General features: G+C 52.8%; 3 long non-coding RNA genes across 5 annotated transcripts in view; 1 reads left to right on the top strand and 2 right to left on the bottom strand.

The window, feature by feature from the left end:
* Positions 1-27034, top strand: part of LOC127060445 (uncharacterized) — a 218492-nt gene that overhangs the window by 30824 nt on the left and 160634 nt on the right. The gene's annotated exons all lie outside the window — the stretch shown is intronic.
* On the bottom strand, positions 2478-3276 carry LOC127060448 (uncharacterized). The gene is made up of 2 exons (XR_007779512.1): positions 2886-3276; positions 2478-2848 (listed from the first exon to the last, which is right to left on the bottom strand). It is a non-coding gene; the product is annotated as an uncharacterized LOC127060448 (long non-coding RNA).
* On the bottom strand, positions 5901-20201 carry LOC127060446 (uncharacterized). The gene is made up of 2 exons (XR_007779509.1): positions 19635-20201; positions 5901-6653 (listed from the first exon to the last, which is right to left on the bottom strand). It is a non-coding gene; the product is annotated as an uncharacterized LOC127060446 (long non-coding RNA).

Genomic DNA, 27034 nt, shown 5'->3' with positions numbered 1-27034 from the left:
TCCTGAAACGACACATCAGGTTGTGAGTTATCCCGGGAAAAGGGGCGGTTTTTGTTCCAGGGCTGTGGCTCAGAGCAGCCTTCTGGCTTTTAAAATTCCGCATATCGCAGGATGCCTCCCAGGACCAAGCTGGCACCAGTGCCAACTTGGGCTGGTTTGAGAGTGCCAAGTACCTCCTGCAAACTGACACCATCAACTAGGGTTGGTGAGTTTTATTTCCCAGGGAAAAGGGGCGGTTTTTGTGTTCTAGGGGCTGTGGCTCAGAGCAGCCTTCTGGCTTTTAAAATTCCGCATATCGCAGGATGCCTCCCAGGACCAAGCTGGCACCAGTGCCAACTTGGGCTGGTTTGAGAGTGCCAAGTACCTCCTGCAAACTGACACCATCAACTAGGGTTGGTGAGTTTTATTTCCCAGGGAAAAGGGGCGGTTTTTGTGTTCTAGGGGCTGTGGCTCAGAGCAGCCTTCTGGCTTTTAAAATTCCGCATATCGCAGGATGCCTCCCAGGACCAAGCTGGCACCAGTGCCAACTTGGGCTGGTTTGAGAGTGCCAAGTACCTCCTGCAAACTGACACCATCAACTAGGGTTGGTGAGTTTTATTTACCAGGGAAAAGGGGCGGTTTTGTGTTCAGGGCCGGTGGCTCAGAGCAGCCTTCTGGCTTTTAAAATTCCGCATATCGCAGGATGCCTCCCAGGACCAAGCTGGCACCAGTGCCAACTTGGGCTGGTTTGAGAGTGCCAAGTACCTCCTGCAAACTGACACCATGAACTAGGGTTGGTGAGTTTTATTTCCCAGGGAAAAGGGGCGGTTTTTGTGTTCTAGGGGCTGTGGCTCAGAGCAGCCTTCTGGCTTTTAAAATTCCGCATATCGCAGGATGCCTCCCAGGACCAAGCTGGCACCAGTGCCAACTTGGGCTGGTTTGAGAGTGCCAAGTACCTCCTGCAAACTGACACCATCAACTAGGGTTGGTGAGTTTTATTTCCCAGGGAAAAGGGGCGGTTTTGTGTTCTAGGGCCTGTGGCTCAGAGCAGCCTTCTGGCTTTTAAAATTCCGCATATCGCAGGATGCCTCCCAGGACCAAGCTGGCACCAGTGCCAACTTGGGCTGGTTTGAGAGTGCCAAGTACCTCCTGCAAACTGACACCATCAACTAGGGTTGGTGAGTTTTATTTACCAGGGAAAAGGGGCGGTTTTTGTGTTCTAGGGGCTGTGGCTCAGAGCAGCCTTCTGGCTTTTAAAATTCCGCATATCGCAGGATGCCTCCCAGGACCAAGCTGGCACCAGTGCCAACTTGGGCTGGTTTGAGAGTGCCAAGTACCTCCTGCAAACTGACACCATCAACTAGGGTTGGTGAGTTTTGCTTACCAGGGAAAAGGGGCGGTTTTGTGTTCTAGGGCTGTGGCTCAGAGCAGCCTTCTGGCTTTTAAAATTCCGCATATCGCAGGATGCCTCCCAGGACCAAGCTGGCACCAGTGCCAACTTGGGCTGGTTTGAGAGTGCCAAGTACCTCCTGCAAACTGACACCATCAACTAGGGTTGGTGAGTTTTATTTCCCAGGGAAAAGGGGCGGTTTTTGTGTTCTAGGGGCTGTGGCTCAGAGCAGCCTTCTGGCTTTTAAAATTCCGCATATCGCAGGATGCCTCCCAGGACCAAGCTGGCACCAGTGCCAACTTGGGCTGGTTTGAGAGTGCCAAGTACCTCCTGCAAACTGACACCATCAACTAGGGTTGGTGAGTTTTATTTCCCAGGGAAAAGGGGCGGTTTTTGTGTTCTAGGGGCTGTGGCTCAGAGCAGCCTTCTGGCTTTTAAAATTCCGCATATCGCAGGATGCCTCCCAGGACCAAGCTGGCACCAGTGCCAACTTGGGCTGGTTTGAGAGTGCCAAGTACCTCCTGCAAACTGACACCATGAACTAGGGTTGGTGAGTTTTATTTCCCAGGGAAAAGGGGCGGTTTTTGTGTTCTAGGGGCTGTGGCTCAGAGCAGCCTTCTGGCTTTTAAAATTCCGCATATCGCAGGATGCCTCCCAGGACCAAGCTGGCACCAGTGCCAACTTGGGCTGGTTTGAGAGTGCCAAGTACCTCCTGCAAACTGACACCATCAACTAGGGTTGGTGAGTTTTGCTTACCTGGGAAAGGGGCGGTTTTGTGTTCAGGGCCGGTGGCTCAGAGCAGCCTTCTGGCTTTTAAAATTCCGCATATCGCAGGATGCCTCCCAGGACCAAGCTGGCACCAGTGCCAACTTGGGCTGGTTTGAGAGTGCCAAGTACCTCCTGCAAACTGACACCATCAACTAGGGTTGGTGAGTTTTTCTTCCCAGGGAAAAGGGGCGGTTTTTGTGTTCTAGGGCTGTGGCTCAGAGCAGCCTTCTGGCTTTTAAAATTCCGCATATCGCAGGATGCCTCCCAGGACCAAGCTGGCACCAGTGCCAACTTGGGCTGGTTTGAGAGTGCCAAGTACCTCCTGCAAACTGACACCATCAACTAGGGTTGGTGAGTTTTATTTCCCAGGGAAAAGGGGCGGTTTTTGTGTTCTAGGGGCTGTGGCTCAGAGCAGCCTTCTGGCTTTTAAAATTCCGCATATCGCAGGATGCCTCCCAGGACCAAGCTGGCACCAGTGCCAACTTGGGCTGGTTTGAGAGTGCCAAGTACCTCCTGCAAACTGACACCATCAACTAGGGTTGGTGAGTTTTGCTTACCTGGGAAAAGGGGCAGCGTTGGTGTTGCAGGGCCGGTGGCTCAGAGCAGCCTTCTGGCTTCTAAAATTCCGCATATCGCAGGATGCCTCCCAGGACCAAGCTGGCACCAGTGCCAACTTGGGCTGGTTTGAGAGTGCCAAGTACCTCCTGCAAACTGACACCATCAACTAGGGTTGGTGAGTTTTGCTTACCTGGGAAAAGGGGCAGCGTTGGTGTTGCAGGGCCGGTGGCTCAGAGCAGCCTTCTGGCTCTTAAAATTCCGCATATCGCAGGATGCCTCCCAGGACCAAGCTGGCACCAGTGCCAACTTGGGCTGGTTTGAGAGTGCCAAGTACCTCCTGCAAACTGACACCATCAACTAGGGTTGGTGAGTTTTATTTCCCAGGGAAAAGGGGCGGTTTTTGTGTTCTAGGGGCTGTGGCTCAGAGCAGCCTTCTGGCTTTTAAAATTCCGCATATCGCAGGATGCCTCCCAGGACCAAGCTGGCACCAGTGCCAACTTGGGCTGGTTTGAGAGTGCCAAGTACCTCCTGCAAACTGACACCATCAACTAGGGTTGGTGAGTTTTGCTTACCTGGGAAAAGGGGCGGTTTTTGTGTTCTAGGGCCTGTGGCTCAGAGCAGCCTTCTGGCTTTTAAAATTCCGCATATCGCAGGATGCCTCCCAGGACCAAGCTGGCACCAGTGCCAACTTGGGCTGGTTTGAGAGTGCCAAGTACCTCCTGCAAACTGACACCATCAACTAGGGTTGGTGAGTTTTGCTTACCTGGGAAAAGGGGCAGGTTTGTGTTCAGGGCCGGTGGCTCAGAGCAGCCTTCTGGCTTTTAAAATTCCGCATATCGCAGGATGCCTCCCAGGACCAAGCTGGCACCAGTGCCAACTTGGGCTGGTTTGAGAGTGCCAAGTACCTCCTGCAAACTGACACCATCAACTAGGGTTGGTGAGTTTTGCTTACCTGGGAAAAGGGGCGGTTTTGTGTTGCAGGGCCGGTGGCTCAGAGCAGCCTTCTGGCTTTTAAAATTCCGCATATCGCAGGATGCCTCCCAGGACCAAGCTGGCACCAGTGCCAACTTGGCTGGTTTGAGAGTGCCAAGTACCTCCTGCAAACTGACACCATCAACTAGGGTTGGTGAGTTTTGCTTACCTGGGAAAAGGGGCGGTTTTGTGTTCAGGGCCTGTGGCTCAGAGCAGCCTTCTGGCTTTTAAAATTCCGCATATCGCAGGATGCCTCCCAGGACCAAGCTGGCACCAGTGCCAACTTGGGCTGGTTTGAGAGTGCCAAGTACCTCCTGCAAACTGACACCATCAACTAGGGTTGGTGAGTTTTATTTCCCAGGGAAAAGGGGCGGTTTTTGTGTTCTAGGGGCTGTGGCTCAGAGCAGCCTTCTGGCTTTTAAAATTCCGCATATCGCAGGATGCCTCCCAGGACCAAGCTGGCACCAGTGCCAACTTGGGCTGGTTTGAGAGTGCCAAGTACCTCCTGCAAACTGACACCATCAACTAGGGTTGGTGAGTTTTATTTCCCAGGGAAAAGGGGCGGTTTTTGTGTTCTAGGGCTGTGGCTCAGAGCAGCCTTCTGGCTTTTAAAATTCCGCATATCGCAGGATGCCTCCCAGGACCAAGCTGGCACCAGTGCCAACTTGGGCTGGTTTGAGAGTGCCAAGTACCTCCTGCAAACTGACACCATCAACTAGGGTTGGTGAGTTTTGCTTACCTGGGAAAAGGGGCGCGTTTGTGTTGCAGGGCCGGTGGCTCAGAGCAGCCTTCTGGCTTTTAAAATTCCGCATATCGCAGGATGCCTCCCAGGACCAAGCTGGCACCAGTGCCAACTTGGGCTGGTTTGAGAGTGCCAAGTACCTCCTGCAAACTGACACCATCAACTAGGGTTGGTGAGTTTTCTTCCCAGGGAAAAGGGGCGGTTTTTGTGTTCTAGGGCCTGTGGCTCAGAGCAGCCTTCTGGCTTTTAAAATTCCGCATATCGCAGGATGCCTCCCAGGACCAAGCTGGCACCAGTGCCAACTTGGGCTGGTTTGAGAGTGCCAAGTACCTCCTGCAAACTGACACCATCAACTAGGGTTGGTGAGTTTTATTTCCCAGGGAAAAGGGGCGGTTTTTGTGTTCTAGGGGCTGTGGCTCAGAGCAGCCTTCTGGCTTTTAAAATTCCGCATATCGCAGGATGCCTCCCAGGACCAAGCTGGCACCAGTGCCAACTTGGGCTGGTTTGAGAGTGCCAAGTACCTCCTGCAAACTGACACCATCAACTAGGGTTGGTGAGTTTTATTTCCCAGGGAAAGGGGCGGTTTTTGTGTTCAGGGCTGTGGCTCAGAGCAGCCTTCTGGCTTTTAAAATTCCGCATATCGCAGGATGCCTCCCAGGACCAAGCTGGCACCAGTGCCAACTTGGGCTGGTTTGAGAGTGCCAAGTACCTCCTGCAAACTGACACCATCAACTAGGGTTGGTGAGTTTTATTTCCCAGGGAAAAGGGGCGGTTTTTGTGTTCTAGGGGCTGTGGCTCAGAGCAGCCTTCTGGCTTTTAAAATTCCGCATATCGCAGGATGCCTCCCAGGACCAAGCTGGCACCAGTGCCAACTTGGGCTGGTTTGAGAGTGCCAAGTACCTCCTGCAAACTGACACCATCAACTAGGGTTGGTGAGTTTTATTTCCCAGGGAAAAGGGGCGGTTTTTGTGTTCTAGGGCTGTGGCTCAGAGCAGCCTTCTGGCTTTTAAAATTCCGCATATCGCAGGATGCCTCCCAGGACCAAGCTGGCACCAGTGCCAACTTGGGCTGGTTTGAGAGTGCCAAGTACCTCCTGCAAACTGACACCATCAACTAGGGTTGGTGAGTTTTATTTCCCAGGGAAAAGGGGCGGTTTTGTGTTCTAGGGCCTGTGGCTCAGAGCAGCCTTCTGGCTTTTAAAATTCCGCATATCGCAGGATGCCTCCCAGGACCAAGCTGGCACCAGTGCCAACTTGGGCTGGTTTGAGAGTGCCAAGTACCTCCTGCAAACTGACACCATCAACTAGGGTTGGTGAGTTTTGCTTACCTGGGAAAAGGGGCGGTTTTTGTGTTCAGGGCCGGTGGCTCAGAGCAGCCTTCTGGCTTTTAAAATTCCGCATATCGCAGGATGCCTCCCAGGACCAAGCTGGCACCAGTGCCAACTTGGGCTGGTTTGAGAGTGCCAAGTACCTCCTGCAAACTGACACCATCAACTAGGGTTGGTGAGTTTTATTTCCCAGGGAAAAGGGGCGGTTTTTGTGTTCTAGGGGCTGTGGCTCAGAGCAGCCTTCTGGCTTTTAAAATTCCGCATATCGCAGGATGCCTCCCAGGACCAAGCTGGCACCAGTGCCAACTTGGGCTGGTTTGAGAGTGCCAAGTACCTCCTGCAAACTGACACCATCAACTAGGGTTGGTGAGTTTTATTTCCCAGGGAAAAGGGGCGGTTTTTGTGTTCTAGGGGCTGTGGCTCAGAGCAGCCTTCTGGCTTTTAAAATTCCGCATATCGCAGGATGCCTCCCAGGACCAAGCTGGCACCAGTGCCAACTTGGGCTGGTTTGAGAGTGCCAAGTACCTCCTGCAAACTGACACCATCAACTAGGGTTGGTGAGTTTTATTTCCCAGGGAAAAGGGGCGGTTTTTGTGTTCTAGGGCCTGTGGCTCAGAGCAGCCTTCTGGCTTTTAAAATTCCGCATATCGCAGGATGCCTCCCAGGACCAAGCTGGCACCAGTGCCAACTTGGGCTGGTTTGAGAGTGCCAAGTACCTCCTGCAAACTGACACCATCAACTAGGGTTGGTGAGTTTTGCTTACCTGGGAAAAGGGGCAGCGTTGGTGTTGCAGGGCCGGTGGCTCAGAGCAGCCTTCTGGCTTTTAAAATTCCGCATATCGCAGGATGCCTCCCAGGACCAAGCTGGCACCAGTGCCAACTTGGGCTGGTTTGAGAGTGCCAAGTACCTCCTGCAAACTGACACCATCAACTAGGGTTGGTGAGTTTTTTTCCCAGGGAAAAGGGCGGTTTTTGTGTTCTAGGGCCTGTGGCTCAGAGCAGCCTTCTGGCTTTTAAAATTCCGCATATCGCAGGATGCCTCCCAGGACCAAGCTGGCACCAGTGCCAACTTGGGCTGGTTTGAGAGTGCCAAGTACCTCCTGCAAACTGACACCATCAACTAGGGTTGGTGAGTTTTATTTCCCAGGGAAAAGGGGCGGTTTTTGTGTTCTAGGGGCTGTGGCTCAGAGCAGCCTTCTGGCTTTTAAAATTCCGCATATCGCAGGATGCCTCCCAGGACCAAGCTGGCACCAGTGCCAACTTGGGCTGGTTTGAGAGTGCCAAGTACCTCCTGCAAACTGACACCATCAACTAGGGTTGGTGAGTTTTATTTCCCAGGGAAAAGGGGCGGTTTTTGTGTTCTAGGGCCTGTGGCTCAGAGCAGCCTTCTGGCTTTTAAAATTCCGCATATCGCAGGATGCCTCCCAGGACCAAGCTGGCACCAGTGCCAACTTGGGCTGGTTTGAGAGTGCCAAGTACCTCCTGCAAACTGACACCATCAACTAGGGTTGGTGAGTTTTGCTTACCTGGGAAAAGGGGCGGTTTTGTGTTCAGGGCCGGTGGCTCAGAGCAGCCTTCTGGCTTTTAAAATTCCGCATATCGCAGGATGCCTCCCAGGACCAAGCTGGCACCAGTGCCAACTTGGGCTGGTTTGAGAGTGCCAAGTACCTCCTGCAAACTGACACCATCAACTAGGGTTGGTGAGTTTTGCTTACCTGGGAAAAGGGCGCGTTTTGTGTTGCAGGGCCGGTGGCTCAGAGCAGCCTTCTGGCTTTTAAAATTCCGCATATCGCAGGATGCCTCCCAGGACCAAGCTGGCACCAGTGCCAACTTGGGCTGGTTTGAGAGTGCCAAGTACCTCCTGCAAACTGACACCATCAACTAGGGTTGGTGAGTTTTATTTCCCAGGGAAAAGGGGCGGTTTTTGTGTTCTAGGGCTGTGGCTCAGAGCAGCCTTCTGGCTTTTAAAATTCCGCATATCGCAGGATGCCTCCCAGGACCAAGCTGGCACCAGTGCCAACTTGGGCTGGTTTGAGAGTGCCAAGTACCTCCTGCAAACTGACACCATCAACTAGGGTTGGTGAGTTTTATTTCCCAGGGAAAAGGGGCGGTTTTTGTGTTCTAGGGGCTGTGGCTCAGAGCAGCCTTCTGGCTTTTAAAATTCCGCATATCGCAGGATGCCTCCCAGGACCAAGCTGGCACCAGTGCCAACTTGGGCTGGTTTGAGAGTGCCAAGTACCTCCTGCAAACTGACACCATCAACTAGGGTTGGTGAGTTTTATTTCCCAGGGAAAAGGGGCGGTTTTTGTGTTCTAGGGGCTGTGGCTCAGAGCAGCCTTCTGGCTTTTAAAATTCCGCATATCGCAGGATGCCTCCCAGGACCAAGCTGGCACCAGTGCCAACTTGGGCTGGTTTGAGAGTGCCAAGTACCTCCTGCAAACTGACACCATCAACTAGGGTTGGTGAGTTTTATTTCCCAGGGAAAAGGGGCGGTTTTTGTGTTCTAGGGCCGGTGGCTCAGAGCAGCCTTCTGGCTTTTAAAATTCCGCATATCGCAGGATGCCTCCCAGGACCAAGCTGGCACCAGTGCCAACTTGGGCTGGTTTGAGAGTGCCAAGTACCTCCTGCAAACTGACACCATCAACTAGGGTTGGTGAGTTTTATTTCCCAGGGAAAAGGGGCGGTTTTTGTGTTCTAGGGCTGTGGCTCAGAGCAGCCTTCTGGCTTTTAAAATTCCGCATATCGCAGGATGCCTCCCAGGACCAAGCTGGCACCAGTGCCAACTTGGGCTGGTTTGAGAGTGCCAAGTACCTCCTGCAAACTGACACCATCAACTAGGGTTGGTGAGTTTTGCTTACCTGGGAAAAGGGGCGGTTTTGTGTTGCAGGGCCGGTGGCTCAGAGCAGCCTTCTGGCTTTTAAAATTCCGCATATCGCAGGATGCCTCCCAGGACCAAGCTGGCACCAGTGCCAACTTGGGCTGGTTTGAGAGTGCCAAGTACCTCCTGCAAACTGACACCATCAACTAGGGTTGGTGAGTTTTATTTCCCAGGGAAAAGGGGCGGTTTTTGTGTTCTAGGGGCTGTGGCTCAGAGCAGCCTTCTGGCTTTTAAAATTCCGCATATCGCAGGATGCCTCCCAGGACCAAGCTGGCACCAGTGCCAACTTGGGCTGGTTTGAGAGTGCCAAGTACCTCCTGCAAACTGACACCATCAACTAGGGTTGGTGAGTTTTGCTTACCTGGGAAAAGGGGCGGTTTTTGTGTTCTAGGGCCGTGGCTCAGAGCAGCCTTCTGGCTTTTAAAATTCCGCATATCGCAGGATGCCTCCCAGGACCAAGCTGGCACCAGTGCCAACTTGGGCTGGTTTGAGAGTGCCAAGTACCTCCTGCAAACTGACACCATCAACTAGGGTTGGTGAGTTTTATTTCCCAGGGAAAAGGGGCGGTTTTTGTGTTCTAGGGCTGTGGCTCAGAGCAGCCTTCTGGCTTTTAAAATTCCGCATATCGCAGGATGCCTCCCAGGACCAAGCTGGCACCAGTGCCAACTTGGGCTGGTTTGAGAGTGCCAAGTACCTCCTGCAAACTGACACCATCAACTAGGGTTGGTGAGTTTTATTTCCCAGGGAAAAGGGGCGGTTTTTGTGTTCTAGGGCTGTGGCTCAGAGCAGCCTTCTGGCTTTTAAAATTCCGCATATCGCAGGATGCCTCCCAGGACCAAGCTGGCACCAGTGCCAACTTGGGCTGGTTTGAGAGTGCCAAGTACCTCCTGCAAACTGACACCATCAACTAGGGTTGGTGAGTTTTATTTCCCAGGGAAAAGGGGCGGTTTTGTGTTCTAGGGGCTGTGGCTCAGAGCAGCCTTCTGGCTTTTAAAATTCCGCATATCGCAGGATGCCTCCCAGGACCAAGCTGGCACCAGTGCCAACTTGGGCTGGTTTGAGAGTGCCAAGTACCTCCTGCAAACTGACACCATCAACTAGGGTTGGTGAGTTTTATTTCCCAGGGAAAAGGGGCGGTTTTTGTGTTCTAGGGCTGTGGCTCAGAGCAGCCTTCTGGCTTTTAAAATTCCGCATATCGCAGGATGCCTCCCAGGACCAAGCTGGCACCAGTGCCAACTTGGGCTGGTTTGAGAGTGCCAAGTACCTCCTGCAAACTGACACCATCAACTAGGGTTGGTGAGTTTTATTTCCCAGGGAAAAGGGGCGGTTTTTGTGTTCTAGGGGCTGTGGCTCAGAGCAGCCTTCTGGCTTTTAAAATTCCGCATATCGCAGGATGCCTCCCAGGACCAAGCTGGCACCAGTGCCAACTTGGGCTGGTTTGAGAGTGCCAAGTACCTCCTGCAAACTGACACCATCAACTAGGGTTGGTGAGTTTTGCTTACCTGGGAAAAGGGGCGGTTTGTGTTGCAGGGCCGGTGGCTCAGAGCAGCCTTCTGGCTTTTAAAATTCCGCATATCGCAGGATGCCTCCCAGGACCAAGCTGGCACCAGTGCCAACTTGGGCTGGTTTGAGAGTGCCAAGTACCTCCTGCAAACTGACACCATCAACTAGGGTTGGTGAGTTTTATTTCCCAGGGAAAAGGGGCGGTTTTTGTGTTCTAGGGGCTGTGGCTCAGAGCAGCCTTCTGGCTTTTAAAATTCCGCATATCGCAGGATGCCTCCCAGGACCAAGCTGGCACCAGTGCCAACTTGGGCTGGTTTGAGAGTGCCAAGTACCTCCTGCAAACTGACACCATCAACTAGGGTTGGTGAGTTTTATTTCCCAGGGAAAAGGGGCGGTTTTTGTGTTCTAGGGCCTGTGGCTCAGAGCAGCCTTCTGGCTTTTAAAATTCCGCATATCGCAGGATGCCTCCCAGGACCAAGCTGGCACCAGTGCCAACTTGGGCTGGTTTGAGAGTGCCAAGTACCTCCTGCAAACTGACACCATCAACTAGGGTTGGTGAGTTTTATTTCCCAGGGAAAAGGGGCGGTTTTTGTGTTCTAGGGCTGTGGCTCAGAGCAGCCTTCTGGCTTTTAAAATTCCGCATATCGCAGGATGCCTCCCAGGACCAAGCTGGCACCAGTGCCAACTTGGGCTGGTTTGAGAGTGCCAAGTACCTCCTGCAAACTGACACCATCAACTAGGGTTGGTGAGTTTTGCTTACCTGGGAAAAGGGGCGGTTTTGTGTTCAGGGCCGGTGGCTCAGAGCAGCCTTCTGGCTCCTAAAATTCCGCATATCGCAGGATGCCTCCCAGGACCAAGCTGGCACCAGTGCCAACTTGGGCTGGTTTGAGAGTGCCAAGTACCTCCTGCAAACTGACACCATCAACTAGGGTTGGTGAGTTTTATTTCCCAGGGAAAAGGGGCGGTTTTTGTGTTCTAGGGCTGTGGCTCAGAGCAGCCTTCTGGCTTTTAAAATTCCGCATATCGCAGGATGCCTCCCAGGACCAAGCTGGCACCAGTGCCAACTTGGGCTGGTTTGAGAGTGCCAAGTACCTCCTGCAAACTGACACCATCAACTAGGGTTGGTGAGTTTTATTTCCCAGGGAAAAGGGGCGGTTTTTGTGTTCTAGGGGCTGTGGCTCAGAGCAGCCTTCTGGCTTTTAAAATTCCGCATATCGCAGGATGCCTCCCAGGACCAAGCTGGCACCAGTGCCAACTTGGGCTGGTTTGAGAGTGCCAAGTACCTCCTGCAAACTGACACCATCAACTAGGGTTGGTGAGTTTTATTTCCCAGGGAAAAGGGGCGGTTTTTGTGTTCTAGGGGCTGTGGCTCAGAGCAGCCTTCTGGCTTTTAAAATTCCGCATATCGCAGGATGCCTCCCAGGACCAAGCTGGCACCAGTGCCAACTTGGGCTGGTTTGAGAGTGCCAAGTACCTCCTGCAAACTGACACCATCAACTAGGGTTGGTGAGTTTTATTTCCCAGGGAAAAGGGGCGGTTTTTGTGTTCTAGGGGCTGTGGCTCAGAGCAGCCTTCTGGCTTTTAAAATTCCGCATATCGCAGGATGCCTCCCAGGACCAAGCTGGCACCAGTGCCAACTTGGGCTGGTTTGAGAGTGCCAAGTACCTCCTGCAAACTGACACCATCAACTAGGGTTGGTGAGTTTTATTTCCCAGGGAAAGGGGCGGTTTTTGTGTTCTAGGGCCGGTGGCTCAGAGCAGCCTTCTGGCTTTTAAAATTCCGCATATCGCAGGATGCCTCCCAGGACCAAGCTGGCACCAGTGCCAACTTGGGCTGGTTTGAGAGTGCCAAGTACCTCCTGCAAACTGACACCATCAACTAGGGTTGGTGAGTTTTATTTACCTGGGAAAAGGGGCGGTTTTTGTGTTCTAGGGGCTGTGGCTCAGAGCAGCCTTCTGGCTTTTAAAATTCCGCATATCGCAGGATGCCTCCCAGGACCAAGCTGGCACCAGTGCCAACTTGGGCTGGTTTGAGAGTGCCAAGTACCTCCTGCAAACTGACACCATGAACTAGGGTTGGTGAGTTTTATTTCCCAGGGAAAAGGGGCGGTTTTTGTGTTCTAGGGGCTGTGGCTCAGAGCAGCCTTCTGGCTTTTAAAATTCCGCATATCGCAGGATGCCTCCCAGGACCAAGCTGGCACCAGTGCCAACTTGGGCTGGTTTGAGAGTGCCAAGTACCTCCTGCAAACTGACACCATCAACTAGGGTTGGTGAGTTTTATTTCCCAGGGAAAAGGGGCGGTTTTTGTGTTCTAGGGCTGTGGCTCAGAGCAGCCTTCTGGCTTTTAAAATTCCGCATATCGCAGGATGCCTCCCAGGACCAAGCTGGCACCAGTGCCAACTTGGGCTGGTTTGAGAGTGCCAAGTACCTCCTGCAAACTGACACCATCAACTAGGGTTGGTGAGTTTTGCTTCCCAGGGAAAAGGGGCGGTTTTTGTGTTCTAGGGCCTGTGGCTCAGAGCAGCCTTCTGGCTTTTAAAATTCCGCATATCGCAGGATGCCTCCCAGGACCAAGCTGGCACCAGTGCCAACTTGGGCTGGTTTGAGAGTGCCAAGTACCTCCTGCAAACTGACACCATCAACTAGGGTTGGTGAGTTTTGCTTACCTGGGAAAAGGGCGGTTTTTGTGTTCAGGGCCGGTGGCTCAGAGCAGCCTTCTGGCTTTTAAAATTCCGCATATCGCAGGATGCCTCCCAGGACCAAGCTGGCACCAGTGCCAACTTGGGCTGGTTTGAGAGTGCCAAGTACCTCCTGCAAACTGACACCATCAACTAGGGTTGGTGAGTTTTATTTCCCAGGGAAAAGGGGCGGTTTTTGTGTTCTAGGGGCTGTGGCTCAGAGCAGCCTTCTGGCTTTTAAAATTCCGCATATCGCAGGATGCCTCCCAGGACCAAGCTGGCACCAGTGCCAACTTGGGCTGGTTTGAGAGTGCCAAGTACCTCCTGCAAACTGACACCATCAACTAGGGTTGGTGAGTTTTATTTCCCAGGGAAAAGGGGCGGTTTTTGTGTTCTAGGGGCTGTGGCTCAGAGCAGCCTTCTGGCTTTTAAAATTCCGCATATCGCAGGATGCCTCCCAGGACCAAGCTGGCACCAGTGCCAACTTGGGCTGGTTTGAGAGTGCCAAGTACCTCCTGCAAACTGACACCATCAACTAGGGTTGGTGAGTTTTATTTCCCAGGGAAAAGGGGCGGTTTTTGTGTTCTAGGGGCTGTGGCTCAGAGCAGCCTTCTGGCTTTTAAAATTCCGCATATCGCAGGATGCCTCCCAGGACCAAGCTGGCACCAGTGCCAACTTGGGCTGGTTTGAGAGTGCCAAGTACCTCCTGCAAACTGACACCATCAACTAGGGTTGGTGAGTTTTATTTCCCAGGGAAAAGGGGCGGTTTTTGTGTTCTAGGGGCTGTGGCTCAGAGCAGCCTTCTGGCTTTTAAAATTCCGCATATCGCAGGATGCCTCCCAGGACCAAGCTGGCACCAGTGCCAACTTGGGCTGGTTTGAGAGTGCCAAGTACCTCCTGCAAACTGACACCATCAACTAGGGTTGGTGAGTTTTGCTTACCTGGGAAAAGGGGCGGTTTTGTGTTGCTAGGGCGGTGGCTCAGAGCAGCCTTCTGGCTTTTAAAATTCCGCATATCGCAGGATGCCTCCCAGGACCAAGCTGGCACCAGTGCCAACTTGGGCTGGTTTGAGAGTGCCAAGTACCTCCTGCAAACTGACACCATCAACTAGGGTTGGTGAGTTTTGCTTACCAGGGAAAAGGGGCGGTTTTTGTGTTCTAGGGCCGGTGGCTCAGAGCAGCCTTCTGGCTTTTAAAATTCCGCATATCGCAGGATGCCTCCCAGGACCAAGCTGGCACCAGTGCCAACTTGGGCTGGTTTGAGAGTGCCAAGTACCTCCTGCAAACTGACACCATCAACTAGGGTTGGTGAGTTTTATTTCCCAGGGAAAAGGGGCGGTTTTTGTGTTCTAGGGGCTGTGGCTCAGAGCAGCCTTCTGGCTTTTAAAATTCCGCATATCGCAGGATGCCTCCCAGGACCAAGCTGGCACCAGTGCCAACTTGGGCTGGTTTGAGAGTGCCAAGTACCTCCTGCAAACTGACACCATCAACTAGGGTTGGTGAGTTTTATTTCCCAGGGAAAAGGGGCGGTTTTTGTGTTCTAGGGGCTGTGGCTCAGAGCAGCCTTCTGGCTTTTAAAATTCCGCATATCGCAGGATGCCTCCCAGGACCAAGCTGGCACCAGTGCCAACTTGGGCTGGTTTGAGAGTGCCAAGTACCTCCTGCAAACTGACACCATCAACTAGGGTTGGTGAGTTTTATTTCCCAGGGAAAAGGGCGGTTTTTGTGTTCTAGGGCTGTGGCTCAGAGCAGCCTTCTGGCTTTTAAAATTCCGCATATCGCAGGATGCCTCCCAGGACCAAGCTGGCACCAGTGCCAACTTGGGCTGGTTTGAGAGTGCCAAGTACCTCCTGCAAACTGACACCATCAACTAGGGTTGGTGAGTTTTATTTCCCAGGGAAAAGGGGCGGTTTTGTGTTCTAGGGCTGTGGCTCAGAGCAGCCTTCTGGCTTTTAAAATTCCGCATATCGCAGGATGCCTCCCAGGACCAAGCTGGCACCAGTGCCAACTTGGGCTGGTTTGAGAGTGCCAAGTACCTCCTGCAAACTGACACCATCAACTAGGGTTGGTGAGTTTTATTTCCCAGGGAAAAGGGGCGGTTTTTGTGTTCTAGGGCCTGTGGCTCAGAGCAGCCTTCTGGCTTTTAAAATTCCGCATATCGCAGGATGCCTCCCAGGACCAAGCTGGCACCAGTGCCAACTTGGGCTGGTTTGAGAGTGCCAAGTACCTCCTGCAAACTGACACCATCAACTAGGGTTGGTGAGTTTTGCTTACCTGGGAAAAGGGGCGGTTTTTGTGTTCAGGGCCTGTGGCTCAGAGCAGCCTTCTGGCTTTTAAAATTCCGCATATCGCAGGATGCCTCCCAGGACCAAGCTGGCACCAGTGCCAACTTGGGCTGGTTTGAGAGTGCCAAGTACCTCCTGCAAACTGACACCATCAACTAGGGTTGGTGAGTTTTTCTTCCCAGGGAAAAGGGGCGGTTTTTGTGTTCTAGGGCCTGTGGCTCAGAGCAGCCTTCTGGCTTTTAAAATTCCGCATATCGCAGGATGCCTCCCAGGACCAAGCTGGCACCAGTGCCAACTTGGGCTGGTTTGAGAGTGCCAAGTACCTCCTGCAAACTGACACCATCAACTAGGGTTGGTGAGTTTTATTTCCCAGGGAAAAGGGGCGGTTTTTGTGTTCTAGGGGCTGTGGCTCAGAGCAGCCTTCTGGCTTTTAAAATTCCGCATATCGCAGGATGCCTCCCAGGACCAAGCTGGCACCAGTGCCAACTTGGGCTGGTTTGAGAGTGCCAAGTACCTCCTGCAAACTGACACCATCAACTAGGGTTGGTGAGTTTTTCTTCCCAGGGAAAAGGGGCGGTTTTTGTGTTCTAGGGCTGTGGCTCAGAGCAGCCTTCTGGCTTTTAAAATTCCGCATATCGCAGGATGCCTCCCAGGACCAAGCTGGCACCAGTGCCAACTTGGGCTGGTTTGAGAGTGCCAAGTACCTCCTGCAAACTGACACCATCAACTAGGGTTGGTGAGTTTTATTTCCCAGGGAAAAGGGGCGGTTTTTGTGTTCTAGGGCTGTGGCTCAGAGCAGCCTTCTGGCTTTTAAAATTCCGCATATCGCAGGATGCCTCCCAGGACCAAGCTGGCACCAGTGCCAACTTGGGCTGGTTTGAGAGTGCCAAGTACCTCCTGCAAACTGACACCATCAACTAGGGTTGGTGAGTTTTGCTTACCTGGGAAAAGGGGCGGTTTTTGTGTTCTAGGGCTGTGGCTCAGAGCAGCCTTCTGGCTTTTAAAATTCCGCATATCGCAGGATGCCTCCCAGGACCAAGCTGGCACCAGTGCCAACTTGGGCTGGTTTGAGAGTGCCAAGTACCTCCTGCAAACTGACACCATCAACTAGGGTTGGTGAGTTTTGCTTACCTGGGAAAAGGGGCGGTTTTGTGTTCTAGGGCCTGTGGCTCAGAGCAGCCTTCTGGCTTTTAAAATTCCGCATATCGCAGGATGCCTCCCAGGACCAAGCTGGCACCAGTGCCAACTTGGGCTGGTTTGAGAGTGCCAAGTACCTCCTGCAAACTGACACCATCAACTAGGGTTGGTGAGTTTTTTTACCTGGGAAAAGGGGCGGTTTTTGTGTTCTAGGGGCTGTGGCTCAGAGCAGCCTTCTGGCTTTTAAAATTCCGCATATCGCAGGATGCCTCCCAGGACCAAGCTGGCACCAGTGCCAACTTGGGCTGGTTTGAGAGTGCCAAGTACCTCCTGCAAACTGACACCATGAACTAGGGTTGGTGAGTTTTATTTCCCAGGGAAAAGGGGCGGTTTTTGTGTTCTAGGGGCTGTGGCTCAGAGCAGCCTTCTGGCTTTTAAAATTCCGCATATCGCAGGATGCCTCCCAGGACCAAGCTGGCACCAGTGCCAACTTGGGCTGGTTTGAGAGTGCCAAGTACCTCCTGCAAACTGACACCATCAACTAGGGTTGGTGAGTTTTATTTCCCAGGGAAAAGGGCGGTTTTTGTGTTCTAGGGCTGTGGCTCAGAGCAGCCTTCTGGCTTTTAAAATTCCGCATATCGCAGGATGCCTCCCAGGACCAAGCTGGCACCAGTGCCAACTTGGGCTGGTTTGAGAGTGCCAAGTACCTCCTGCAAACTGACACCATCAACTAGGGTTGGTGAGTTTTATTTCCCAGGGAAAAGGGGCGGTTTTTGTGTTCTAGGGGCTGTGGCTCAGAGCAGCCTTCTGGCTTTTAAAATTCCGCATATCGCAGGATGCCTCCCAGGACCAAGCTGGCACCAGTGCCAACTTGGGCTGGTTTGAGAGTGCCAAGTACCTCCTGCAAACTGACACCATCAACTAGGGTTGGTGAGTTTTATTTCCCAGGGAAAAGGGGCGGTTTTTGTGTTCTAGGGGCTGTGGCTCAGAGCAGCCTTCTGGCTTTTAAAATTCCGCATATCGCAGGATGCCTCCCAGGACCAAGCTGGCACCAGTGCCAACTTGGGCTGGTTTGAGAGTGCCAAGTACCTCCTGCAAACTGACACCATCAACTAGGGTTGGTGAGTTTTATTTCCCAGGGAAAAGGGGCGGTTTTTGTGTTCTAGGGCCTGTGGCTCAGAGCAGCCTTCTGGCTTTTAAAATTCCGCATATCGCAGGATGCCTCCCAGGACCAAGCTGGCACCAGTGCCAACTTGGGCTGGTTTGAGAGTGCCAAGTACCTCCTGCAAACTGACACCATCAACTAGGGTTGGTGAGTTTTATTTCCCGGGAAAAGGGGCGGTTTTGTGTTCTAGGGCCTGTGGCTCAGAGCAGCCTTCTGGCTTTTAAAATTCCGCATATCGCAGGATGCCTCCCAGGACCAAGCTGGCACCAGTGCCAACTTGGGCTGGTTTGAGAGTGCCAAGTACCTCCTGCAAACTGACACCATCAACTAGGGTTGGTGAGTTTTGCTTACCAGGGAAAAGGGGCGGTTTTTGTGTTCTAGGGCCGGTGGCTCAGAGCAGCCTTCTGGCTTTTAAAATTCCGCATATCGCAGGATGCCTCCCAGGACAAGCTGGCACCAGTGCCAACTTGGGCTGGTTTGAGAGTGCCAAGTACCTCCTGCAAACTGACACCATCAACTAGGGTTGGTGAGTTTTATTTCCCAGGGAAAAGGGCGGTTTTTGTGTTCTAGGGGCTGTGGCTCAGAGCAGCCTTCTGGCTTTTAAAATTCCGCATATCGCAGGATGCCTCCCAGGACCAAGCTGGCACCAGTGCCAACTTGGGCTGGTTTGAGAGTGCCAAGTACCTCCTGCAAACTGACACCATCAACTAGGGTTGGTGAGTTTTATTTCCCAGGGAAAAGGGGCGGTTTTTGTGTTCTAGGGGCTGTGGCTCAGAGCAGCCTTCTGGCTTTTAAAATTCCGCATATCGCAGGATGCCTCCCAGGACCAAGCTGGCACCAGTGCCAACTTGGGCTGGTTTGAGAGTGCCAAGTACCTCCTGCAAACTGACACCATCAACTAGGGTTGGTGAGTTTTATTTCCCAGGGAAAAGGGGCGGTTTTTGTGTTCTAGGGGCTGTGGCTCAGAGCAGCCTTCTGGCTTTTAAAATTCCGCATATCGCAGGATGCCTCCCAGGACCAAGCTGGCACCAGTGCCAACTTGGGCTGGTTTGAGAGTGCCAAGTACCTCCTGCAAACTGACACCATCAACTAGGGTTGGTGAGTTTTATTTCCCAGGGAAAAGGGGCGGTTTTTGTGTTCTAGGGCTGTGGCTCAGAGCAGCCTTCTGGCTTTTAAAATTCCGCATATCGCAGGATGCCTCCCAGGACCAAGCTGGCACCAGTGCCAACTTGGGCTGGTTTGAGAGTGCCAAGTACCTCCTGCAAACTGACACCATCAACTAGGGTTGGTGAGTTTTTCTTACCTGGGAAAAGGGGCGGTTTTGTGTTCTAGGGCCTGTGGCTCAGAGCAGCCTTCTGGCTTTTAAAATTCCGCATATCGCAGGATGCCTCCCAGGACCAAGCTGGCACCAGTGCCAACTTGGGCTGGTTTGAGAGTGCCAAGTACCTCCTGCAAACTGACACCATCAACTAGGGTTGGTGAGTTTTATTTCCCAGGGAAAAGGGGCGGTTTTTGTGTTCTAGGGCTGTGGCTCAGAGCAGCCTTCTGGCTTTTAAAATTCCGCATATCGCAGGATGCCTCCCAGGACCAAGCTGGCACCAGTGCCAACTTGGGCTGGTTTGAGAGTGCCAAGTACCTCCTGCAAACTGACACCATCAACTAGGGTTGGTGAGTTTTATTTCCCAGGGAAAAGGGGCGGTTTTTGTGTTCTAGGGCTGTGGCTCAGAGCAGCCTTCTGGCTTTTAAAATTCCGCATATCGCAGGATGCCTCCCAGGACCAAGCTGGCACCAGTGCCAACTTGGGCTGGTTTGAGAGTGCCAAGTACCTCCTGCAAACTGACACCATCAACTAGGGTTGGTGAGTTTTATTTCCCAGGGAAAAGGGGCGGTTTTTGTGTTCTAGGGGCTGTGGCTCAGAGCAGCCTTCTGGCTTTTAAAATTCCGCATATCGCAGGATGCCTCCCAGGACCAAGCTGGCACCAGTGCCAACTTGGGCTGGTTTGAGAGTGCCAAGTACCTCCTGCAAACTGACACCATCAACTAGGGTTGGTGAGTTTTATTTCCCAGGGAAAAGGGGCGGTTTTTGTGTTCTAGGGGCTGTGGCTCAGAGCAGCCTTCTGGCTTTTAAAATTCCGCATATCGCAGGATGCCTCCCAGGACCAAGCTGGCACCAGTGCCAACTTGGGCTGGTTTGAGAGTGCCAAGTACCTCCTGCAAACTGACACCATCAACTAGGGTTGGTGAGTTTTGCTTACCTGGGAAAAGGGGCGGTTTTTTGTTCCAGGGCCGGTGGCTCAGAGCAGCCTTCTGGCTTTTAAAATTCCGCATATCGCAGGATGCCTCCCAGGACCAAGCTGGCACCAGTGCCAACTTGGGCTGGTTTGAGAGTGCCAAGTACCTCCTGCAAACTGACACCATGAACTAGGGTTGGTGAGTTTTATTTCCCAGGGAAAAGGGGCGGTTTTTGTGTTCTAGGGGCTGTGGCTCAGAGCAGCCTTCTGGCTTTTAAAATTCCGCATATCGCAGGATGCCTCCCAGGACCAAGCTGGCACCAGTGCCAACTTGGGCTGGTTTGAGAGTGCCAAGTACCTCCTGCAAACTGACACCATCAACTAGGGTTGGTGAGTTTTATTTCCCAGGGAAAAGGGGCGGTTTTTGTGTTCTAGGGGCTGTGGCTCAGAGCAGCCTTCTGGCTTTTAAAATTCCGCATATCGCAGGATGCCTCCCAGGACCAAGCTGGCACCAGTGCCAACTTGGGCTGGTTTGAGAGTGCCAAGTACCTCCTGCAAACTGACACCATCAACTAGGGTTGGTGAGTTTTGCTTACCTGGGAAAAGGGCGGTTTTTGTGTTCAGGGCCTGTGGCTCAGAGCAGCCTTCTGGCTTTTAAAATTCCGCATATCGCAGGATGCCTCCCAGGACCAAGCTGGCACCAGTGCCAACTGGGCTGGTTTGAGAGTGCCAAGTACCTCCTGCAAACTGACACCATCAACTAGGGTTGGTGAGTTTTATTTCCCAGGGAAAAGGGGCGGTTTTTGTGTTCTAGGGGCTGTGGCTCAGAGCAGCCTTCTGGCTTTTAAAATTCCGCATATCGCAGGATGCCTCCCAGGACCAAGCTGGCACCAGTGCCAACTTGGGCTGGTTTGAGAGTGCCAAGTACCTCCTGCAAACTGACACCATCAACTAGGGTTGGTGAGTTTTATTTCCCAGGGAAAAGGGGCGGTTTTTGTGTTCTAGGGCTGTGGCTCAGAGCAGCCTTCTGGCTTTTAAAATTCCGCATATCGCAGGATGCCTCCCAGGACCAAGCTGGCACCAGTGCCAACTTGGGCTGGTTTGAGAGTGCCAAGTACCTCCTGCAAACTGACACCATCAACTAGGGTTGGTGAGTTTTGCTTCCCAGGGAAAAGGGCGGTTTTTGTGTTCTAGGGGCTGTGGCTCAGAGCAGCCTTCTGGCTTTTAAAATTCCGCATATCGCAGGATGCCTCCCAGGACCAAGCTGGCACCAGTGCCAACTTGGGCTGGTTTGAGAGTGCCAAGTACCTCCTGCAAACTGACACCATCAACTAGGGTTGGTGAGTTTTATTTCCCTGGGAAAAGGGGCGGTTTTTGTGTTCAGGGCCTGTGGCTCAGAGCAGCCTTCTGGCTTTTAAAATTCCGCATATCGCAGGATGCCTCCCAGGACCAAGCTGGCACCAGTGCCAACTTGGGCTGGTTTGAGAGTGCCAAGTACCTCCTGCAAACTGACACCATCAACTAGGGTTGGTGAGTTTTATTTCCCAGGGAAAAGGGGCGGTTTTTGTGTTCTAGGGCTGTGGCTCAGAGCAGCCTTCTGGCTTTTAAAATTCCGCATATCGCAGGATGCCTCCCAGGACCAAGCTGGCACCAGTGCCAACTTGGGCTGGTTTGAGAGTGCCAAGTACCTCCTGCAAACTGACACCATCAACTAGGGTTGGTGAGTTTTGCTTACCTGGGAAAAGGGGCGGTTTTTGTGTTCTAGGGCCTGTGGCTCAGAGCAGCCTTCTGGCTTTTAAAATTCCGCATATCGCAGGATGCCTCCCAGGAACAAGCTGGCACCAGTGCCAACTTGGGCTGGTTTGAGAGTGCCAAGTACCTCCTGCAAACTGACACCATCAACTAGGGTTGGTGAGTTTTGTTCCCAGGGAAAAGGGGCGGTTTTTGTGTTCTAGGGCCTGTGGCTCAGAGCAGCCTTCTGGCTTTTAAATTCCGCATATCGCAGGATGCCTCCCAGGACCAAGCTGGCACCAGTGCCAACTTGGGCTGGTTTGAGAGTGCCAAGTACCTCCTGCAAACTGACACCATCAACTAGGGTTGGTGAGTTTTGCTTACCCGGGAAAAGGGGCGGTTTTTGTGTTCTAGGGCTGTGGCTCAGAGCAGCCTTCTGGCTTTTAAAATTCCGCATATCGCAGGATGCCTCCCAGGACCAAGCTGGCACCAGTGCCAACTTGGGCTGGTTTGAGAGTGCCAAGTACCTCCTGCAAACTGACACCATCAACTAGGGTTGGTGAGTTTTATTTCCCAGGGAAAAGGGGCGGTTTTTGTGTTCTAGGGGCTGTGGCTCAGAGCAGCCTTCTGGCTTTTAAAATTCCGCATATCGCAGGATGCCTCCCAGGACCAAGCTGGCACCAGTGCCAACTTGGGCTGGTTTGAGAGTGCCAAGTACCTCCTGCAAACTGACACCATCAACTAGGGTTGGTGAGTTTTATTTCCCAGGGAAAAGGGGCGGTTTTTGTGTTCTAGGGCTGTGGCTCAGAGCAGCCTTCTGGCTTTTAAAATTCCGCATATCGCAGGATGCCTCCCAGGACCAAGCTGGCACCAGTGCCAACTTGGGCTGGTTTGAGAGTGCCAAGTACCTCCTGCAAACTGACACCATCAACTAGGGTTGGTGAGTTTTGCTTACCTGGGAAAAGGGGCGGTTTTGTGTTCAGGGCCGTGGCTCAGAGCAGCCTTCTGGCTTTTAAAATTCCGCATATCGCAGGATGCCTCCCAGGACCAAGCTGGCACCAGTGCCAACTTGGGCTGGTTTGAGAGTGCCAAGTACCTCCTGCAAACTGACACCATCAACTAGGGTTGGTGAGTTTTATTTCCCAGGGAAAAGGGGCGGTTTTTGTGTTCTAGGGGCTGTGGCTCAGAGCAGCCTTCTGGCTTTTAAAATTCCGCATATCGCAGGATGCCTCCCAGGACCAAGCTGGCACCAGTGCCAACTTGGGCTGGTTTGAGAGTGCCAAGTACCTCCTGCAAACTGACACCATCAACTAGGGTTGGTGAGTTTTATTTCCCAGGGAAAAGGGGCGGTTTTTGTGTTCTAGGGCTGTGGCTCAGAGCAGCCTTCTGGCTTTTAAAATTCCGCATATCGCAGGATGCCTCCCAGGACCAAGCTGGCACCAGTGCCAACTTGGGCTGGTTTGAGAGTGCCAAGTACCTCCTGCAAACTGACACCATCAACTAGGGTTGGTGAGTTTTGCTTACCTGGGAAAAGGGGCGGTTTTTGTGTTCAGGGCGGTGGCTCAGAGCAGCCTTCTGGCTTTTAAAATTCCGCATATCGCAGGATGCCTCCCAGGACCAAGCTGGCACCAGTGCCAACTTGGGCTGGTTTGAGAGTGCCAAGTACCTCCTGCAAACTGACACCATCAACTAGGGTTGGTGAGTTTTACTTCCCAGGGAAAAGGGGCGGTTTTGTGTTCTAGGGCGGTGGCTCAGAGCAGCCTTCTGGCTTTTAAAATTCCGCATATCGCAGGATGCCTCCCAGGACCAAGCTGGCACCAGTGCCAACTTGGGCTGGTTTGAGAGTGCCAAGTACCTCCTGCAAACTGACACCATCAACTAGGGTTGGTGAGTTTTGCTTACCTGGGAAAAGGGGCGGTTTTTGTGTTCAGGGCCGGTGGCTCAGAGCAGCCTTCTGGCTTTTAAAATTCCGCATATCGCAGGATGCCTCCCAGGACCAAGCTGGCACCAGTGCCAACTGGGCTGGTTTGAGAGTGCCAAGTACCTCCTGCAAACTGACACCATCAACTAGGGTTGGTGAGTTTTGCTTCCCTGGGAAAAGGGGCGGTTTTTGTGTTCTAGGGCCTGTGGCTCAGAGCAGCCTTCTGGCTTTTAAAATTCCGCATATCGCAGGATGCCTCCCAGGACCAAGCTGGCACCAGTGCCAACTTGGGCTGGTTTGAGAGTGCCAAGTACCTCCTGCAAACTGACACCATCAACTAGGGTTGGTGAGTTTTATTTCCCAGGGAAAAGGGGCGGTTTTTGTGTTCTAGGGGCTGTGGCTCAGAGCAGCCTTCTGGCTTTTAAAATTCCGCATATCGCAGGATGCCTCCCAGGACCAAGCTGGCACCAGTGCCAACTTGGGCTGGTTTGAGAGTGCCAAGTACCTCCTGCAAACTGACACCATCAACTAGGGTTGGTGAGTTTTATTTCCCAGGGAAAGGGGCGGTTTTTGTGTTCTAGGGGCTGTGGCTCAGAGCAGCCTTCTGGCTTTTAAAATTCCGCATATCGCAGGATGCCTCCCAGGACCAAGCTGGCACCAGTGCCAACTTGGGCTGGTTTGAGAGTGCCAAGTACCTCCTGCAAACTGACACCATCAACTAGGGTTGGTGAGTTTTGCTTCCAGGGAAAAGGGGCGGTTTTTGTGTTCTAGGGCTGTGGCTCAGAGCAGCCTTCTGGCTTTTAAAATTCCGCATATCGCAGGATGCCTCCCAGGACCAAGCTGGCACCAGTGCCAACTTGGGCTGGTTTGAGAGTGCCAAGTACCTCCTGCAAACTGACACCATCAACTAGGGTTGGTGAGTTTTTGCTTACCTGGGAAAAGGGGCGGTTTTGTGTTCAGGGCGGTGGCTCAGAGCAGCCTTCTGGCTTTTAAAATTCCGCATATCGCAGGATGCCTCCCAGGACCAAGCTGGCACCAGTGCCAACTTGGGCTGGTTTGAGAGTGCCAAGTACCTCCTGCAAACTGACACCATCAACTAGGGTTGGTGAGTTTTGCTTACCTGGGAAAAGGGGCGGTTTTTGTGTTCTAGGGCGGTGGCTCAGAGCAGCCTTCTGGCTTTTAAAATTCCGCATATCGCAGGATGCCTCCCAGGACCAAGCTGGCACCAGTGCCAACTTGGGCTGGTTTGAGAGTGCCAAGTACCTCCTGCAAACTGACACCATCAACTAGGGTTGGTGAGTTTTGCTTACCGGGAAAAGGGGCGGTTTTGTGTTCAGGGCGGTGGCTCAGAGCAGCCTTCTGGCTTTTAAAATTCCGCATATCGCAGGATGCCTCCCAGGACCAAGCTGGCACCAGTGCCAACTTGGGCTGGTTTGAGAGTGCCAAGTACCTCCTGCAAACTGACACCATCAACTAGGGTTGGTGAGTTTTATTTCCCAGGGAAAAGGGGCGGTTTTTGTGTTCTAGGGGCTGTGGCTCAGAGCAGCCTTCTGGCTTTTAAAATTCCGCATATCGCAGGATGCCTCCCAGGACCAAGCTGGCACCAGTGCCAACTTGGGCTGGTTTGAGAGTGCCAAGTACCTCCTGCAAACTGACACCATCAACTAGGGTTGGTGAGTTTTATTTCCCAGGGAAAAGGGGCGGTTTTTGTGTTCTAGGGCTGTGGCTCAGAGCAGCCTTCTGGCTTTTAAAATTCCGCATATCGCAGGATGCCTCCCAGGACCAAGCTGGCACCAGTGCCAACTTGGGCTGGTTTGAGAGTGCCAAGTACCTCCTGCAAACTGACACCATCAACTAGGGTTGGTGAGTTTTGCTTACCTGGGAAAAGGGGCGGTTTTGTGTTGCAGGGCCGGTGGCTCAGAGCAGCCTTCTGGCTTTTAAAATTCCGCATATCGCAGGATGCCTCCCAGGACCAAGCTGGCACCAGTGCCAACTTGGGCTGGTTTGAGAGTGCCAAGTACCTCCTGCAAACTGACACCATGAACTAGGGTTGGTGAGTTTTATTTCCCAGGGAAAAGGGGCGGTTTTTGTGTTCTAGGGGCTGTGGCTCAGAGCAGCCTTCTGGCTTTTAAAATTCCGCATATCGCAGGATGCCTCCCAGGACCAAGCTGGCACCAGTGCCAACTTGGGCTGGTTTGAGAGTGCCAAGTACCTCCTGCAAACTGACACCATCAACTAGGGTTGGTGAGTTTTATTTCCCAGGGAAAAGGGGCGGTTTTTGTGTTCTAGGGCTGTGGCTCAGAGCAGCCTTCTGGCTTTTAAAATTCCGCATATCGCAGGATGCCTCCCAGGACCAAGCTGGCACCAGTGCCAACTTGGGCTGGTTTGAGAGTGCCAAGTACCTCCTGCAAACTGACACCATCAACTAGGGTTGGTGAGTTTTGATTCCCAGGGAAAAGGGGCGGTTTTTGTGTTCTAGGGCGGTGGCTCAGAGCAGCCTTCTGGCTTTTAAAATTCCGCATATCGCAGGATGCCTCCCAGGACCAAGCTGGCACCAGTGCCAACTTGGGCTGGTTTGAGAGTGCCAAGTACCTCCTGCAAACTGACACCATCAACTAGGGTTGGTGAGTTTTATTTCCAGGGAAAAGGGGCGGTTTTTGTGTTCAGGGCCTGTGGCTCAGAGCAGCCTTCTGGCTTTAAAATTCCGCATATCGCAGGATGCCTCCCAGGACCAAGCTGGCACCAGTGCCAACTTGGGCTGGTTTGAGAGTGCCAAGTACCTCCTGCAAACTGACACCATGAACTAGGGTTGGTGAGTTTTGCTTACCTGGGAAAAGGGGCGGTTTTGTGTTCAGGGCCGGTGGCTCAGAGCAGCCTTCTGGCTCCTAAAATTCCGCATATCGCAGGATGCCTCCCAGGACCAAGCTGGCACCAGTGCCAACTTGGGCTGGTTTGAGAGTGCCAAGTACCTCCTGCAAACTGACACCATCAACTAGGGTTGGTGAGTTTTGCTTACCTGGGAAAAGGGGCGGTTTTTGTGTTCTAGGGCCGGTGGCTCAGAGCAGCCTTCTGGCTTTTAAAATTCCGCATATCGCAGGATGCCTCCCAGGACCAAGCTGGCACCAGTGCCAACTTGGGCTGGTTTGAGAGTGCCAAGTACCTCCTGCAAACTGACACCATCAACTAGGGTTGGTGAGTTTTATTTCCCAGGGAAAGGGGCGGTTTTTGTGTTCTAGGGGCTGTGGCTCAGAGCAGCCTTCTGGCTTTTAAAATTCCGCATATCGCAGGATGCCTCCCAGGACCAAGCTGGCACCAGTGCCAACTTGGGCTGGTTTGAGAGTGCCAAGTACCTCCTGCAAACTGACACCATCAACTAGGGTTGGTGAGTTTTGCTTACCTGGGAAAAGGGGCGGTTTTTGTGTTCAGGGCCGGTGGCTCAGAGCAGCCTTCTGGCTCTTAAAATTCCGCATATCGCAGGATGCCTCCCAGGACCAAGCTGGCACCAGTGCCAACTTGGGCTGGTTTGAGAGTGCCAAGTACCTCCTGCAAACTGACCACCATCAACTAGGGTTGGTGAGTTTTGCTTTCCCGGGAAAAGGGGCGGTTTTTTGTTCTAGGGCCTGTGGCTCAGAGCAGCCTTCTGGCTTTTAAAATTCCGCATATCGCAGGATGCCTCCCAGGACCAAGCTGGCACCAGTGCCAACTTGGGCTGGTTTGAGAGTGCCAAGTACCTCCTGCAAACTGACACCATCAACTAGGGTTGGTGAGTTTT

This window comes from Serinus canaria, chromosome 25, assembly GCF_022539315.1.
Source record: "Serinus canaria isolate serCan28SL12 chromosome 25, serCan2020, whole genome shotgun sequence".
NCBI classification, from domain to species: domain Eukaryota; kingdom Metazoa; phylum Chordata; class Aves; order Passeriformes; family Fringillidae; genus Serinus; species Serinus canaria.
Note: the sequence above shows the minus strand (reverse complement) of the source record. Positions and strands in the feature narration are given on the sequence as shown.